At 56.3% G+C, this 11,523-nt stretch overlaps 1 pseudogene; it reads right to left on the bottom strand.

Annotated features, from left to right (window-relative positions):
• Positions 1–2,882: 2,882 nt before the first annotated feature.
• Positions 2,883–11,523, bottom strand: part of LOC105519878 — a 9,196-nt pseudogene continuing 555 nt past the window's right edge.

The following is an 11,523-nucleotide window of genomic DNA, read 5'->3' as shown; positions in this document are numbered from 1 at the left end:
CAGGAACATGCCAGGAAGATCTCCAGCCCCGCTCCCCAGCACAGACCCAGACTGGCCCAAGGACAGCACCCTCACACTCTTCCGACCCTCTGCTTCAGTCTGGAGGGCCAGGCTGGGCCTGTTGCCCTGAGCAGGACGCAGAGTCCTCCCAGACATGGAGCTTACCTTGACAAGACCCAGATCAAAGGCAGGAGTGTGGTGGGCACCTCCCCACCCAGGCCTCTCCCTGGCCATGGCCTCCTGTGAACAGCTGGAAGCCAGGGGTGGCTGCAAAAGGACCCAGTACCTCCCAGTGGGAGGTAGCTCTGGGGGAAACTGGGTGTGGGCACCGACCCCTTCCATGCTACCTTCCTGTATTTATAGTACCTGGTGAACCTGTCCCAGTCCAGCCTATAAGGATTGGTTTAGGAGCCGTTCTCCCAGGCCTGGGCCCTGGAGGACGATGCAGTTCTCACGCACTTTCGGGTCTGCATGAGGGAACTATGAGGAGACACTGGGACCTGCCACCCCTAGGGCGGCTCCAGCATCAGTTCTCCTTCTGAGTCACCCTCTGGGGCAGTCGATAGTAGAGGGGGCCTGGGTCCCTGCAACCCCACTACCTGGACCTACCTCCCGGACCTCTTCCTCCTCTACAGAGAAACTTCTACAGACAGACCTGCCGGTTTTAAGGGGATGTGCTGAGTGCACATGTACTGGACATGCTGCTCAAGACAGACGGGGGTGCCCCCTGCACCTTTTACACTGTCTCCGGTCTGTGCCAGCTCCCTGCCCTGCCTATAAGCATCAACAGATGCCAGGAGGATCAGGGTCCCCTAACTCCAGAGTGTCCCTTCAGGGATGCCAGGTGAACAGGAGAATCAGTGTTTCTGGCCCAGAGGATTTGGGGAGAGGACACGGGCAGGAGCCCTGGCCCAGGGCCAGAACCAAGAGTTCAGCCAGGCGTGGGAATGGTCCAGTCCTGGCATGGAGTGGACGACCCCAGAGAACGACTGTCCGGGGCCGTCTCACCCACTGTGGAGACAGGCCCCTGTGTGCGGTGGCAAGAGGGCCAGGTGACAGTGACAGTGAGAGCTTCTTCCCACCCGAGCTCCAAATCAGGGCTGCATCCCAGGCCGCCCAGCCCTGGGATGAGGACGTGAGGCAGGAAGCCCCGAGCCAGCCTGAACCCTGTGTTACCTGTCCCATGGGGGATACCCAGGCGGCTGCACACAACCCTTGCACTGGGATCTGCAACCTGCAAGGGTGTCCTCAGTGTCAGGCTAGGGTGGAGGACAGAGGGACCCCAAGGACTCCAGAGACCCAAATGTGCAGAACCCGGCCCTGCGAGGACATCTGATGGGCTTGGTGGAGAAGCTGGGTTCATCTGCATTCTCTTCAGCCAAACCTGAGGGAGGGACCCCAGCACCCAGGGCTCTTCGGATATTTCCCGGCATTGAGCCTGCCTGCAACGGGGATGGGCTGACCCTCCCTGGCCCACCAGCCCAGCACCAGCAGCCCATGCAGGCAACTTTTCTGGTATGGGAGCCTGATCCTCCCCTACCCTGGCCTGGCCAGGCTGTCCCCAAGGCCGAGGCCCAGTGACATGTAAAGGGGCCTTCTGCAGTGCCCAGGGCAGAAGGTTGCAGTCTGGGAACCTCTAGGGCTCAGGGTATGGCCATGCCATCCCCAGCTCAGGACAGACCTTGGGTTAACCGGCGGTACCTCTGGTGGAATTCCATGCCAAAGCTTCCAATGAAGCCTGATGGCGTTGGGGGCTTGTGGTTCCTGTGGTATGACCTTGAACAGGGATGCTGAGCTCCTGTCACTTCCACATCTGCCCCGGATAGGCTCAACAGCTTCATCAGGGCCCTGACACCAGAAACTACTGTGCCCCGTGATAACCAAGAGGCTGGTCCAGAGACATTTCTCTACACAATGGCACCTGCATCTGATTCCTCTGGGCGGGCAGTGACCAGCCTGGTGTGGAAGGAGTTAGGGCAGCACCTGGCTAGCTGCTCCACAGCCCTATATGGCTCTTGGGCCTTGGGAAGTCATCTTCAATAAGAACGCTGTTCACTCTAAGACTTCCCCAGAGGGGTGAGTGTGGCACCCCTGCAGCCCCAGCCATCAGTAGCGTGCCTTGCGGCCTCTGACTCAACCTACCGGACAGAGCCCCGCCCTCAAGGCACAATTCCCAGGACCAGAGGGGCCTGGCCTCAACCTGAGCCCTGGGAGGGGAGGGGAGCTAGAGGTGTCACGTGCCTCCACAGTGGCCAGGATGACCACGCAGGGGACCCATGGCACTGTGGATTCAGTTGCTGTACCACTTGATGGCGGAGAATTTGAGAGTGATCTACGAGAACATGAAGTACTGAGCCCGTATAGCGAGCAGGATATCAAGGGCTGACTCTCAGGGGCTCATGGCCGCAGCAACCCTGGCCTTATATCTGTGGTGCAAGTGGTCTGCACCCCTGGATTGGCCCAGTACACCATGGCTGCCCCTGTGCCTTGACCCACTGTGCCATGGCCATTGTACCACTCAGAGGCTTTGAGGCCCTGCCTGGTGCACTGCCAGCCTCCTTGAAGTTGCCACTTAGCGCTTTCCAGCTGCTACTGCAGCCACAGCAGATGCCACCACAGAGTGCCTTCCAGCAGCCGGTGCAGGCTTTCCAGGCGGTAGGGGTGCCCTGCAGCCGTGGCCTCAGCAGCTCCTTGGTGGCAACTAGGCCAGCCAGGGCAGTGATGATGACGGGGACGACAAATGGGATGGCAGCTCCATGATGGTGGACGAGCCAGGTGCACTGGGCAGAGGTGTATCCCTGGAACTCGACAGCTCCCTGTGTCCCCACGTGGGCAGGAGCTCGGTCACTGTGAGCCACAACCTCAACCACTACTCTGCCTTTTCAAGTCGGGAAGGGAGGCCTTTGTGCCTGGCGAGGCATTAGGCTCTGTGAAGGATAGGGACACGCTGTGCGCATGGTGCTGTGGGTGCTGTGGCTCTATGGCCCCAAGTGGCAGGAGAAGCCCTACCCCTGCCCGTGCACCACCGGCGACATCACTCAGTAGAACAAGTTCAAGGGCATAAAGAGCTACCTCTCCTCCAAGCTGGTGCATGGTCGACAAGCCCTTGGACTGGCTGGATGCATGTCTAGTGAAATTCCCAGTCATCTCCATGCTCCACCTGCCGGAGAATCGGGCCATGGGGTGCCTCCAGGAAGACTCCATCTCCATGCACAGGAAGAGCCTGATCTGCGGGATGAGCCACACGGCCGGCCGCCTGGTGCTGGCACAGTGCCATGTCCTCCAGCACTTCCTGACGTGCCCCAGCAGCACTTTGAGGAGGCCTGGAAACAGGGCAAGAGGAAGGCTGAGAAGGGTGGCGTGGTGGGTGTCAGCTCCTTCCTGACCCTGAGCACTACCCCCACCACTGCCCTCGACCTGCAGGAGGTGGAGAGCAAGATGGATGGCTGGAGATGCTTCCCCAGGAAGGTGGACCACAGTGCTGCTGCTCAGCCACAGGGCATGGAGCCCATGGCCAGGAGGTGAGGAGCTTCAAGAAGGAGCATCAGCAGGTGGCCAGCCCTTCTGTGACCTCAGCCAGGCCTTGGAGTGGGCCCAGCGGGCCTCTGGGTCGTCCTGAACCAAGCCATCCCCTTCCCCGAGGAGCCTGTGATGCCATTGGCAAGCTCTTCTGGATTGGCCCAGGCAGGACCTGGAGCCCGTCTTGGACCTGTTAGTGCCAGTCCCAGGGGCACGGGGCCAACTTCCCAGACATCCCCCACATTCACAGAGAAGCTCTTACCAGTGTCACGGGGAGCAGGTGACTCGTGGGAGGAGGGAAGATGGAGGTGTGGGGCTGATGGCTTTCAGAAGTGCGGGACACAAGTTCTTTGCGCGTTCTGACTGAAATTCACCATCTCTATCCAATTCCAGTAGAGACTTGAGACCACAGATGCAGCACGTTTTACCACAACAGATATTTTTTCCAAAAAGTGACCCAGAATTCAGAACCAGCTCTTCACAAAGATGAGAGTGTTGAGTGACTGGACGCTGGGTTGGGGATTTTTTTTTCCGATTCAAGGATAATTTCTATGGCAGAATAAAAACGCCTGTCAAAGAGCCATGGCCAGCTATTCGTGGTGGTACAAGGATGGTTTTGTGCTCAACTGAGGCCAGTTGAATAGAGAATTACGTGGGAAATAAAGAGCGAACATGGCGATGGAGTAGAAACAGCACCACGTGTTGTAATTTCGTAGGCATCGGTACTGTGGAAGTTCCTTCCTTCCTTCTCTCCTTCCTGCTGTCTGAGCCTCCTCCCAGCATCGGGCATCCCCACGTCCTGGGCCTGTGCTGGGAGAGACACAAAGGACACAGTTGGCTGCGGTCCAGGGACTGGTACGGTCAGGGGAGCCTGGTGAAGTCAGAGTGGCCCCTGAGGACCAGTCCTGGGATGACCGGTCCAACTGACCAGGCCCCTCCTGACCAGGGCCCCATCCACTGGGCCTTCTATGACCTGGCCCTCACTGAATGGGCCCCAATGACCAGGTCTCCACTGACCCAGTCTCCCACTGACCAATCCCCAGTATCCAGGCCACACTGACCAACACTGCTAAGTTTTCATTGACCAGGCCCCCGATGACCAGGCCTTACTGATTGGGCTCCTCCTGACTAGGAGCCTGCTGACCAGGATGTCACTGCCCAGGCCCCACTGACAGCCGCTCCCCACCCCTCCCCCACCTCTGCCAGGCCCCCATAGATTAGGTCCAATGATCAGGCAGCCACTGGCCAGGGTTGCGCTGACCAGGTTCCTACTGATCCGTCACCTGCTGACCAGGCCCCTGAAGACCAGGTTCATACTCACCAGGTACAAGGCCCCACTGACTAGGCTCCCATTCACCAAGCCCTCACTGACTTGGTGACTAAGTTCCCCGGTGAGGCCCTCACCACCTGGACCCCACTAACTAGGCCTCATCAGTGAGACTTTCACAGACCAGACCCCACTACCCCAGTGACCAGGCCTCACTATCCAGGACCCACTGATGGCCTAGGCCTCCACTGACCAGACCCTCACTGACTGGGCCCAACTGACCAGGTCCTTAACTGACAAGGTTCTGACTGGCCAGGTCCTTAACTGACAAGATTCTGACTGGCCAGGTCCTTAACTGACAAGGTTCTGACTGGCCAGGTTCTTAGTTGATGAGGTTCTGACTGGCCAGGTCCTTAATGATCAGACCTTTACTGACTAAGCCCCACTACCCAGGAATCCCACTGACTGGGTCCAACTCACAAGGCCCCCACAGACCAGGTCCCCACTAACCATGTCCCTACTGACCAGGCCCCCATTGACTGGACCCAACTGACAAGGCCCCCACAGACCAGGCCCCCACTGACCAGCTCCCCACTAACCATGTCCCTATAGACCATGTCCCTACTGACCAGGCCCCCACTGACTGGGACCAACTGACAAGGTTCCAACTGACCAGGTCCTTAACTGACAAGGTTCTGACTGACCAGGTCCTCAATGGCTAGACCTTTACTGACCAGGCCCCGCTACCCAGGAATCCAGTGACCAGACCCCCCACTGACCAGTTCCCCACTGACCAGGCCCCATCTCTCCAGGCCCCCAGTGGCCAGGTTTCACTAAGTAGGCCCCACTGACCAGGCTCCCACTGACAAGCACATCTTGACCTGGTCCCCACTGACTAGCCCCCAGCTAATGAGGCCCCAACTTACTAGGACACCACTGACCAGACCTCCACTGACCAGACCTCCACTGACCAGGCTCAACTGACAAGGCCCCCACTCAGCAGTCCCCCACTGACCAGGCCCCAGCTGATGAGGTTCTGACTGACCAGGTCCTTACTGAACAGATCTTTAATGACCGGACCCCACTAACCAGGATCCCAGTGACCAGGCCCCCACTGACCAGACTTCCAGTGACCAGGCCTCACTATCCAGGACCCACTGAGGAGGTCTCCACTGACCAGACTTCCAGTGGCCTGGCCTCACTTTCCAGGACCCACTGAGGAGGTTTCCACTGTCCAGGTCCCCCACTGACTGGGCCCAATTGGTGAGGTCCCCACTGATGAGGTGCCCACTGACTGGGTCCTAACTGACAAGGTTCTGACTGGCCAGGTCCTTAACTGACAAGATTCTGACTGGCCAGGTCCTTAACTGACAAGGTTCTGACTGGCCAGGTCCTTAACTGACAAGGTTCTGACTGACCAGGTCCTCAGCCACCAGACCTTTACTGACCAGGCCCCACTACCTAGGACCCTAGTGACCTAGACTTTTACTGAATAGGCCTCACTAACCAGGACCCCAGTGACCCAGGCCTTTACCGAATAGGCCCCACTCTCCAGGGCCTCAACAACCAGGCCCCTACTGACCAGGTCTCTCTGAATAGACCCTTACTGACTAGACCCCACAAACCAGGACCTCAGTGACCAAGATCCCATTAACCAGGTCCCACTGGCCAGGCCCCAGTTGATGAGGCCCCACTAACCACATCCACACTGACCAGGTCCCACTGAGCAGGCCCCAGCTCTCCAGGCCCCTAGTGGCCAGGTTTCACTACCTAGGCCCTACTGACCAGGCTCCTTCTAACAAGGGCCCCAGACCAGGTCCCATTGACAAGTCCCCACTGACCAGGTCCCCATTGATGAGGCCCCAACTTACCAGGACCCCACTGACCAAACCTCCACTGACCAGGCCTCACTAGCCAGGCCCCACTGATGAGACTCCCTCTGACTGGGTCCAACTGACAAGACCCTCTCAGATCAGGTCCCACTGACTGGGCCCAAAGTGACAAGGTTTCAACTGACCAGGTCCTTAATGACCAGACCTTTACTGACTAGACCCCACTACCCAGGACTCCAGTGACCAGGTCCCTGCAGATGAAGTCCCACTGACCAGGCCCTGGCTGCCCAGGTCCCCACTGACTGGGCCCCAACTAACAAAATTCCAACTGACTAAGTCCTTACTGAACAGACCTTTACTGACTAGGCCCCACTAGCCAAGAGCCCAATGACCAGGCCCCTACTGCTAGGCTTCCACCGACCATGTTTCTATTGAACAGGCCCCAGTGACCAGGTTTTCCCTGACTGGGTCTCCACAGACCAGAGCCCCAATAATCAGCTCCCACTGACCCAGCTCCCACTGACCAGGATCCCACTGACCAGGTCCCCACTGACGAGGTGCCAAGTGACTAGGTCCTGAACTCGAAGACCCGTGACCAGTCCCCTCTGACCAGGCCACAGCTGACCAGGCCTCCCACAGACCAGATCCTCACTGAGCAGACCCCCGCTGACAACACCCCCATTCACTAGGTATTTTCTGACTACATCCCCAGTGTGTCTCCGTTCACAAGGCCTCCGCTGACCGGGTCCCCCACTGACTAGGACCCAGTGTTTAGGTCCCACTGACCAGGCCCCGCTGAGCAGGCCACAATGTCCAGGTCCCTACTGACCAGGACCCTGCTGAGCAGGTCACAATGTCCAGGTCCCACTGACCAGGCCCCCGCTGAGCAGGCCACAATGTCCAGGTCCCTACTGACCAGGCCCCTGCTGAGCAGGTCACAATGTCCAGGTCCCACTGACCAGGCCCCCGCTGAGCAGGCCACAATGTCCGGGTCCCACTGACCAGGCCCCCGCTGAGTAGGCCACAATGTCCAGGTCCCTACTGACCAGGCCCCTGCTGAGGAGGTCACAATGTCCAGGTCCCACTGACCAGGCCCCCGCTGAGCAGGTCACAATGTCCAGGTCCCACTGACAAGGCCTCCGCTGACTAGGGCACAATGTCCAGGTTCCCACTGACTAGGCCTCCGCTGACTAGGGCACAATGTCCAGGTTCCCACTGACTAGGCCCCTCAGCCGTGGTGCTCAATGTCCCCTACCTATGGCTCCCACTCAGCCCACAGACTCTCCCCTCCCCACATCTGCAGCCACAGGCCAGGCCCCTGGGGGTCTTTTTGGGATGGGGCCCCTCCTCCAGGACACAGGGAGGGACAGTTGGCCTCAGGCTCCAGGCGCCCAGCTTCATACTCGCCCCCCACAAGGCCCTGTGGGCTCATCTCAAAGGGGACAGTGAATAGGCAAAGCACCGCCTGGACCTTTTGCTGAGCTGCAGTCGAGGGAACGGAGGGATGTTTGTCACACCAGGCACCTTTTGTGCCAGGCCTCCCAAGCCCTTCCTGTGGAGTCTGGATCTAGAGACACAGCACGGAGGTGGTGAGGTGACCAGCCCAGGACCCTCGAGGCTGAGCTGAGGAACACATGAAGAATGTCCCCAGATGTGGGCAAAGGATTACCTAGGTGCCGAGGCCAGAGACTGAAGGCACAAACTGTTTCAGTATAATAAAGAAAATAGAATAGTCAAAATACAAATTAGATATAGAGATGATCATGGACAATTATCAATCATTATTATAAACATTATTAATCATTAGCTTTTAATATTACTCTTTGTTGCATTAAAAATATAACCTAGGAATAACTGGTGGGTAGAGGGTCAGGTGCTGAAGAGACACTGGGAGAAGTGACCTAGAAGGCAAGAGGTGAGCCCTCTGTCATGCCCGCATAAGGGCCATTTGAGGGCTCCTTAGTCAAGTGGTAATGCCAGTGTCTGGGAAGACATCCGTTACTTAGCAGACCTCGAAAGGGAGTCTCCTTTCCTTGGAGGAGTCAGGGAACGCTCTGCTCCACCAGTTTCTTGTGGGAGGCTGGATATTATCCAGGCCTGCCCGAATCATCCGGAGGCCTAAACCCCTCCCCGTGGCGCTGTGCTTCAGTGGGTCACTCTCCTTGTCCACTTTCATGATCCTCCCATACTCCTGGTTCCTCTTTGAAGTTCGTAGTAGATAACGGTAGAAGAAATAGTGAAAGTCTTAAAGTCTTTGATCTTTCTTATAAGTGCATAGAAGAAAACGCCGATGTATGCTGCCTTCTGTCTCTGCTTCGGCTGCCTAAAAGGGAAGGGCCCCCAGTCCTGTGATCACGTGACTCGCTTCACCTTGTCAATCGCTTAGAAGATTCACCCTCTTTACCCTGCCCCCCGTGTCTTGTATGTAATAAACATGAGTGTGCCCAGCCATTCGGGGCCACTACTGGTCTCCACGTCTTGGTGGTAGTGGTTTCCCGGGCCCAGCTATTTTCTCTTTATCTCTTTGTCTTGTGTCTTTATTTCTTTTCATTTTTTTTATTTTTTGAGGCGGAGTCTCGCTCTGTCTCCCAGGCTGGAGTGCAGTGGCTGGATCTCCGCTCACTGCAAGCTCCGCCTCCCGGGTTTACGCCATTCTCCTGCCTCAGCCTCCCGAGTAGCTGGGACTACAGGCGTCCGTCACCTTGCCCGGCTAGTTTTTTGTATTTTTTTTTTTAGTAGAGACGGAGTTTCACCGTGTTAGCCAGGATGGTCTCGATCTCCTGACCTCGTGATCCACCCTTCTCGGCCTCCCAAAGTGCTGGGATTGCAGGCTTGAGCCACCGCGCCCAGCCATGTGTCTTTATTTCTTACGATTTCTCGTCTCCGCACATGGGGAGAACACCCGCTCAGCCCGGTAGGGCTGGACCCTACATCCAGACAGCCAGAAGACTCTGCTAGTTTCTTAGTCCTTCCTTCCTTCCTCCCTCCCTCCCTCCCTCCCTTCCTTCCTTCCTTCCTTCCTTTTTTTTTTTTTTTTCTCACTATGTTGCTGGTCTTGCACTTCTGGACTCAAGCGATCCACCCGCCTTGGTCTCCCAAAGTGCTCGGATTACAGGGGTGCGCCACCACGCCTGGCCTCAGTATGTCATTTCTTACCGGTTACCTTCCTCCACCAAGAACCTCCTAGAAGCCAAGTCAGTGAGAAGAGGAAGACGGTCAAAGAATCCATGGAAAGAAAGTGACACAGGCTTAGGAGGGAGTGCCACGTGCTGGGAGGAGGTGCAGGCGGAAGGAAGGATGGACAGAAGGAATGAAGGGCTGCTGCAGCCAAGCCACCCTGGGACAGAGGTGACCACGGACCCTCCCAGGAATGCTTTGCACGGACTATCATAAATGTTCCAGATGTCACCGGAACCCTGACCCTCTGCTCCTGTCCCAGGCTCCTCTGTGGCCTGTGGGAGGTGGAAGCTGAGAGAGGTCGGGTGGAGCCTGGGTTGTGCTGCTCTCTCCCCCTGCCTGCCGCAGGGTGTCCGGGGCTTCCTGCAGAGAGCCCTGGGTTTAAGGGATCCACCCACCTTAGACTCCCAAAATGCTGGGATTACAAGCGTGAGCCACTGCGCTCGGCCTCTTTAATCGTTTTGACTCACCAATATATCAAACTGACTTCCTTCTGTATGACCATTTCAGTCAAAAACAGGCAGGTCATAGCAACGGAGAAGTGACTGTGTTTTAACCAATGAGGGTGGGGACTTGAGGCCAAGGAGGGGATCCTTGCTTCTGAGAGGGAGGCCTTCAAAGGAATAAAGGCATTGGTACTGGCAGCCCTGGTCCCCCCACCACCCCGACTTTGGAGCCTGGAGCCTCCCTGCAGTGTGTGAGACCTCCTTTCCTGAGTTTTTCTTTTCTTCTTCTTTCTTTTTTTTTTTGATGGAGTCTTGCTCTGTCGCCCAGGCTGGAATGCAGTAGCATGATCTCGGCTCACCGCAACCTCCGCCTCCTGGGTTCAAACGATTCTCCTGCCTCAGCCTCCCGAGTAGCTGGGATTACAGGCATGCATCACCACGCCCAGGTAATTTTCCCATTTTTAGTACAGACAGGGTGTCCCCATGTTGGTCAGGCTGGTCTCCAACTCTAGACCTCAGGTGATCCACCCGCCTCGGCCTCCCAAAGTGCTGGGATTACAGGCATGAGCTGTACTATTTCCTGAGTTTTTCTAAATATGAAATGCAGCTGCTAAGGATGGCAGACGTAGGGACCTAGGCTCCTGGGCCCTCCTTTGCCCAGTTTTCTTCAGTCCTAGTAACTGAATCAGGATTTTTGTTGTTGTTGTTGTTGTTGTTTTTTAAAAACAGAACAATATATTTGGCTACAGTTCCACGTATCTGTAGTCAAGACAAAGCCGTGTTAAAAATCAGGCTCTAAGTCACCTAGGGTATAAAATACAGACAAAGTATCAAAATTTTGATCATCTGACCTTAAAAATTCAGCTCATATGATTTTTTTTTTTTTTTTTTTTTTTTTTAGACAGAGTCTCACTCTGTTGCCCAGGTGGAGTGTAGTGGCGCGATCTCGGCTCACTGCAACCTCCACCTCCTGGGTTCCAGTGATCTCTTGGTTCAGTGTCCGAAGTAGCTGGGATTATAGGCTTGCGCCACCATGCCTGGCTAATTTTTGTATTTTTAGTAGAGACGGGGTTTTGCCATGTTGGCCAGGCTGGTCTCGAACTCCTGACCTCAGGTGATCCACCCCACCCACCCCTCAGCCTCCCAAAGTGTTGGGATTACAGGCGTGAGCCAGCGCACCCAGCCTGAAATTACTTATAAGAGTAAATGTGCTGTTGGGCATTATTTCACTTTTCTTTTTAAATAAACAGACCCATTTTTTAAATCTTTTTTTTTTTTTTTG

This window comes from Colobus angolensis, unplaced genomic scaffold (assembly GCF_000951035.1).
Source record: "Colobus angolensis palliatus isolate OR3802 unplaced genomic scaffold, Cang.pa_1.0 Scaffold36, whole genome shotgun sequence".
Taxonomy (NCBI): domain Eukaryota; kingdom Metazoa; phylum Chordata; class Mammalia; order Primates; family Cercopithecidae; genus Colobus; species Colobus angolensis.
This window is presented reverse-complemented; position numbering and strand designations above follow the sequence as displayed.